Genomic DNA, 7,947 nt, shown 5'->3' with positions numbered 1-7,947 from the left:
CTCAATGCCCTTATTCTCATTATATTAAAAATTGATCACTCAGTTCTCAGTAGTTTGATGACAGAAGTTTTCTTCCTTAGTTTTGCACGGGTTCGATACTTGGGCTCGGCAATGGCTGCCCACTCCTCTGGGCAGGTGCGCTAACTGTCACTGTGTGTTCGATCACTAGTGTGTATGTGTGTGTTCACTGCACAGACGGGTTGAAGGTGGATTTAAACTGACTTAAAAATCCTATTAAGGCCAGCAATTTCAAGTTCAATCATCAAGGTCATCAGAAGGGTCATCTGTTGGAAGGAATGGTTAATTAGGGAAGTTGCTGGTACTGTAAGTTCGACTGAAATAAAAACAGGGCTGGTCATCCACAAGCTGATGGTGTTTACAGGCTCTCTTTAATTGGTCTCACCCAACACGATTTTGTTTGAGAGATTTTATTCAGATGTCAATAAATGAATGTGAACACTAGTGAAGCTTCTCAGGTGACATGAACTCATGTGAACCTACCCCAGTGACATGGACTCACTCGACCAGTCCGTGTTCGCAACAACCAAGCTGATGGACCGGCTGTGTCTCAGCAACTAGAACTTTTTCACAAACATCCAGAAGGATTAGTGTGTCCTCTGTTTCGTCTCATGTGGTGCCGCATCTCCAAAAGCAGCTTAAACTGAGGTAAGGACATCCGAGCTGTGTGCGAAAGCACTCATCGAGATTCATTCACCAAAGGAGGAAGCGTGAGGAAACATTCTACTATTGCTGTTCCAACATGGAAAATAGTCTGGCTCATATCACCAGTTGTCTGTGTCACGTTTGTTTGTAATAACATTCATTGTTACACATAGTCCACAAACTTTTAATAAGTTACCACACACTTGTCCACTCTTATACAGATTGGTTAGGCCTTCAGGAGATGGACTGAAGGCTTTTTGCTATGGTTTGGTTTCCAGTGGGACTATTTTTAAAGGCAAAGTGCTAGCCATTCTGAAGGTTCAAGACATCACTGAATTTCATACTGCGAGACAAATAAAATCATCTCTTTAATGTATTCAATATACAAATTAATTTTCAGTTTGAGAATATTGTAAGTATATTATAAAATAATTTTAAGATAAATTAAACTATTAGAATTATCTGCCAAGTCATGTTCACCAGCACTAAGGTACAGTGCTACCGAAATATCAGCTCTGTATGTTAATGTTGCCAGTAAAATTCTAAACACATTATAAAATCACCATGAACGCTGGTATGAGGACGGAAATAACTAAAATGTAATAATAATAATAATAATAATAATAATAATATATAATAATATAATTTATTCTGATTCTGGTTTCTGATGTGCATAAACAGAACTAAAACAATGAATGGACTGGCTTATTAGGAAAGTGCCCAGCCAATCATGTCCATGTGGGATCTGTATGGGTAGCCCAACTGGGAACCAGAAGGTTTTGTCCTTGGGTTCCACATTAGCCGTACAATACACATGGGGCCTAGATTTGAAGCCCAGCTGGGTCCCAAAAAACAACACCTGTACAAACCCACTCAGAGTCCATGCCCACCTGGAACCCACCTAGCCAACATTCCATTCATGTGAGCGTCTGCTAAATTCTGTACATGTAAATGTAAATTCCAGATCATTTTTGGATGATTTCGATTGGCCCATTCAAGATAAAAATGGCAAAAATGGAAATAAAGGGTTTTTTTGTGATAGCAACATTACAAAACATGCTGGAGTATGGGTTCTAAGGGCTGAGCGGTCTAATGAACTAGCACTATGGCCCGTGGCAGGTTCTAATTCCGAGCCATGCCGCTTTGCCATCAGTGGAGCTCTCTCCTCCTCTTAAGTGATGTTCGCTGGCACAGGTGTCTGTTAGCTGGTGCAGCGGAGCTGGGGACCCAGCACTGTCCTCCGAGTGTGTCGGCTGCCCGACAATGCTGCATGAGTGGCAGTTTGAAAAGAGTCGGTGGCCGGCTTCACATGTATTAGAGGAGACGTGTTAAGTTCTTACCTTCCTAGTGTCGGGAGCATTGCTACTGCTAGGGGTAGCTATGAAGGGGTGGGTTAATTGGCAGCACCAAAGTGGGAGAAAAACAGGGAAAAATGATATTATAAAAACATTATAATTACACATAAACATACAAAACGTGTTAATTGTATATTAAATAAAAACTATTAATTGTATATTAAATCCCATATACATGAATATTTGATATATTAATAATTCATAATTAAGTATTATAATAACGTATTATATGATCTAATTTAGAACTGATTTTTACAAAAGTATTGAACAACTGTGTAAATCATAAATGATAAAGGTATTACTGAATTTTCTGTCCCAGCTTCTTGGTCAGTTTCTACCCGGAAGACCACAACACTGCACCGGTCAGTTTCTGACCACCATCATGTAGTTTTGGGTTTCATTAAAATCTGTTTGGTTTGATTTGATCACTTTGAGATGATTCAGGTTCATTTTTGCGGCACTGAATACACTGATTCCACAAGCTGTTTACACAGCAGTGAAAGCTTTGTAAAGCCAAACCTGTCTTGGCTGATCTACCTGGCTGTCTTGGGATTAATAGAGGGGTTGGGGGTGGGAGGGGGGGGTGCTATTTTGATATCTGACCAAACTCTACTTTGACTGTGACTGACTGAGATCAGAAGCTCGAGGGAGTTTATGCAAGTTCAGCATTTCTCTCATCACTCGGGTACATTAGTGATGCCTGACTGCAAATTCTTTCACTTTAATACTGTCTCTCTCTCTCTCTCTCTCTCTCTCTTTCTCTCTCTCTCTCTCTCTCTCTCTCTCTCTCTCTCTATCTATCTATCTCTCCATGTTATTTACTCACCCCCACAAACTATCAAGATACATTCGAGAAACACATGTTCTCTCTCCCACGCAATCACTCTCTTTCACTCGTTTTAGTATCTCTCTCACACACACACACACACACACACACACACACACACACACACACACACTCTCTCTCTCTCTCTGTCTCTCTGTGTTGTATTGGTTTCAGTAAGCTGGCCCTGTTGTCATGCTTGAAGACTCGCTTCCAGCACAGTTTATTTTACCGAATGCCGCCCTGCCGAGCAGGTTCAGCATTGCGTGTGTGTCCACAGCAATTTGCAGAGTGGGTGTGCATGTGTGTGCGTGTGTGGGGGTGTGTGTGGATGTGAGCTACAAGACATTGTAAAAGTGTGTGTGTGTGTGTGTGTTCAGGACATTAGGAGCACGCACATATACACCGCCCTAGTGTGAGTATGTTATGAAATAGCACCTGGAACATTCTGTAAATCATTGTGCATGAATGTGTGTGTGTGTGTGTGTGAGGAAGGGTTTCACAATATGCATAATATTTGTTAACCTCCTTTTCGGATTTTATGGTTCTAATAGTAACAGCTGATACGCATATTGTATCCTTTAGACATTTGACAAGCCAACAAACTCATTCTGGATAGGTTAGACTACCATGTTGCTCCCCTCAAGGCATGTGAAGCAGTAGCTGCCACTGTAGCTTGTCAAAGTGCCACTAACACAATGTCTTCGGAGCTCAACATGCTTGAAGGAGAACACTAACTCCAATTCCTTTAAACCAGGTAAAGCCCCTGGGAGCACTTAGATTTTTTTGTAAAATATTAAACTTGGGTGTCGAGTAAAGCGCTCAGTGAAGTTTCAATAGAAAACACAGAGCGTTTCTTTAGCTTTTTAAACTGGGGGTGTTTAAAGTAATACGCAGATACAAGTTCTAGAGTGGCTGCCCCAACGTCCCTCCCATCTCTCAATGACACGAGCACTGGGAGAAAAGAAAGCATGCAGTTCTTCACAGTCACTGTAACTATTAACTATTAACTATCCATTAAATAAACTAACCTAGATAAGCATAGTACTGAGTGATGGAGAGAGATGGAGAGAGAGAAGGCCGTGTATCCCACCCTGGGACTCCAGGCCTTGGATGGCTGTGGCATGTCTGGAATCTGTAATCTGCGGTTGAAGCAACTCACTACTGACTGCACAGATGATAACGTCTACAACACTAAAATGACTGCAACCTGAAAGCTTAAACCCATGTTTGACATCAGACAAATCTGATCTAATGAAACAACACTAATACATAATGTCATATAGGAGCTGTGTGGAAATGGAGTGGTGGTTGTGTCCATCCTCAGTGAGGGTGGCACATCCATCAACCCCAATGAAAAAAAAATATATTCCTCAGGTCTACCAGTGGTTGGTCTCAAAATTAGTGAGGCACATCCATAAGTCCCATGGTACATGTTCAAAGTGTGGTGTGTCTGACTGAATCCAGTGGGAGTGAATGAGTGAGGAACCGGAGCTGTGAAGTAAAGGCTTGTTTACAAACGTACCTGGCAGAAGGGTTGAAATGCAATTAGTACAAAGTACAACTCCCTCTTTCCCTGCCCATCCTCCACTCACCGCAGGCTTGCATGACAGCAAGTAGTTCACTGTGGTTAGCTTATCACCTTGCGTGTGTGTCAGTGTGTGTGTGGTGTGTGTGTGTGTGAGTGTGTGTGTATGTGTGTGCTTGGCTGGTTGGAGTTTCTCAGACGCTTTGTGATATATTGCCTTCCTTTGTGCTGCAACGATAAAAGGCTGGGGTGGAGATACGGAGAGGAAAGAGATAATGCATCTCTCCTAAGCACGACATCGCTCTCTCTCCCAGCTACTGTCTGTCTTCCCCTCTCTCTCTCTCCCTCTCTCTCCCTCTCTCTCTCTCTCTCTCATTCATCTCACTTGAAATCAAAGTAGCTTTAATGGCCTGACAGTAAAAAGCTGCAAGATGTGGTTGAACTGTAAGATCACAGGAAACATGATACATATCACAATATTTACTGTTGCAGAAGTTTGTAAACAAAGTATGTAACGAACTCAACACACCAGCTAAACGATTCAAAATGAATACTTTTGGTACATAATTAAAAAAATTAATTTAATTCAGTTTTTGCACAAATGAGCTACAGTGAACCAGATAAGGCAGATACGTGTTAGTGTGCAGTTCATGCTGCTTGTTTTTGTTGTTGTTTACATTCCCCCTGTAATTGGCCACACTAATGACTATGTGTAAACTAGTATATAATCTATTTTGCCTGTTGAGTAACATTATTTATATATATAAATATATATATATTATATATATATATATATATATATATATATATATATATATATATATATATATATATATAAATGCCAAGAGAGTAAATGTATTAATGTTTATTCGAGAGGTTTGAGAGGTATTTGCACCCTAACACATACACTTTGCCACGGCCCCACAACTTAGGCCTACTTTAAACCCCCCAGCCACGAGGACCAAGAAGAAACAAAGAAGAAGATATATGGATAAATTAGAAATACAAAACAGTGTGTTATTCTGTAACGCTTTGCTGATTTTTTTATACAATATCACAAGGCATAATATTGCGATATTTGGATGTTCTTACACCTCTTTAATCCTGTGCTGATAAAATGTCAGTGTCTATAAAGAGTCAATACAGCAGAACTACATTGTCAGCACAACAACAGTACACCAATGTGGCACAGCGTGAGGCTGCATGGCATTGGTGCTGATGCTGTGTAGGTACTGTATTGATGCTGTACTGACACTGTACTGTACTAATGTGCTGATTCTTTAATGATGCTGTCCCGACACTGTGCTGATGCCGTGCTGATACTGTGCTGATGCTATACTGATACTGTGCTGATGCCGTGCTGATGCTGTGCTGATGCTGTACTGATACTGTGCTGATGCTGTGCTGATGCTGTGCTGATGCTATACTGATACTGTGCTGATGCCATGCTGATACTGTGCTGATACTATGCTGATGCTGTGCTGATGCTATACTGATACTGTGCTGATACTATGCTGATGCTGTGCTGATGCTATACTGATACTGTGCTGATACTATGCTGATGCTGTGCTGATGCCATACTGATACTTTGCTGATGCCATGCTGATACTGTGCTGATACTATGCTGATGCTGTGCTGATGCTGTACTGATACTTTACTGTACTAATGTGCAGATTCTTTAATGATGCTGTCCCGACACTGTGCTGATGCCGTGCTGATACTGTGCTGATACTATGCTGATGCTGTGCTGATGCTGTGCTGATACGGTACCGATGCTGTGCTGATACTATGCTGATGCTATACTGATACTGTGCTGATACAGTACTGATGCTGTGCTGATGCTGTACTGATACTGTGCTGATACTATGCTGATGCTATACTGATACTGTGCTGATACAGTACTGATGCTGTGCTGATACGGTACCGATGCTGTGCTAAAACTGCACCGATACTGTGCTGATTGATTTTTCCTACAAATTAAATCACTCATGGGTGGAGTAAACTAGAGTAAATGGCACACTGAAATAAAAAAATATTGAGTTTACATGATTCAGCTACATCAGTTCCATGTGAACGGCATGTGCTACATCAACACACTTTCTTTGAATAAGTACTTTATTTAAAAGACTGTAAACCGACTGTATTTCACTTGCGTTTTTACAGCCCTGTGTCCCAGGTTCTCCTGAAACATCTCCGGTGTGACTTACAGGAAACGGTTTGATGATCTGTTACATGACCAGAAAGCAGCACTTTCAGTTTGATTACTATTACATAAATGCAAAGTGTGTCTGGATGTGTGTGTGCGTGTGTATATTTCACCCACATTTCTCCTTCCCTGTCCTGTGTGATAAAGATCTTCTCTCGGTTATTTAACCTGAACAGGAAGTCTCTGATGATGGATAGGTGACCTGGTCCAGTTCAGACTGAACAGTGTTAAATGGTGAACTGCTGATTAATACAGAGTCAGTACTCTATGTGTGTGTGTGTGTGTGTGTGTGTGTGTACATTTATATTGCTTTGTAAGAAAACCACACTACACACCCTTTAAATCGTATAAAAGCTCATATTATCCATCTGCTTTAAGCTTCAGTTCTGAATGTAATAATAATTAATAATTAATAATTATTTCATTGTTTAATAAACATAATCCCCTGTTAAACTCCACAGGTAGTTCCAGACTTGTAGCCCTCACTCCTGTAACGCAAGACTTCAGTGCCAGTTTCCACTGTTTTTTGTATCAGTACTGTAGAATAATCTTTAGCATGTAGTAAACGTCTCCCCTAAAGACCCCCATCTAACAGATGATTCTTTAGAGTTTAAGAACCTCGCATGTAATGTAAAGGCTCTGAGGAATCCTATATTGGTAAAGAACCTTCAGATTATGACAACGTGTAAAAGGTTATTTACACGTACATTAAAAGTGGTTCTTTAGGGAAATAAATGTGAAAATGCTCAATGAACCATTTCATCAGTTACATTTATAAACATTACATTTATCAGTTTGGTTGTTGATCAATTTAAATAAATAAAAACAAAGCTGTAAAAATATGAGATGTCTCCATAATGATGAACAGCGCTATGCTGGTGCTTAAAAGGAAGAGTGAAGCTATAATAACAGTAGTTTACAAAATGCCCTGTATTTCAAACGTGACTGTCAGATCCTGGGGTTAGAGAACTGGACAGAATGATTATATATGTATAATATGTAAATAGATCAAATTTAAGGATCAAATGTGGTATCTGTCATTAATAAAGTATTTACGTTAATCTCACAATACTAGAAATATCTGTATTTTTAAATGTATTTAAATCAACATTATATCAATTACAGCATACAAAATAACAAAATCAATACTATGACACATGATTCCAAACTTTTGAATGGTAGTCTACTTTTATTATGCTGCCCCTTACTTATTATATGATGTTTGTCTGCCCCCTGCTGGGTAATTACAGGCAAAACTGTTGGCTGTTTCTGAACTCCCTCCTCATTGCCCGAGACCTGCCAGTGACCCTAGTGGATCAACAACTGCCTGCTCTGCCAAACTCTGAGAAGACCTTGACATCAAAGCACCCTG

Source organism: Salminus brasiliensis, chromosome 13, assembly GCF_030463535.1.
Source record: "Salminus brasiliensis chromosome 13, fSalBra1.hap2, whole genome shotgun sequence".
NCBI lineage: Eukaryota > Metazoa > Chordata > Actinopteri > Characiformes > Bryconidae > Salminus > Salminus brasiliensis.
Note: the sequence above shows the minus strand (reverse complement) of the source record.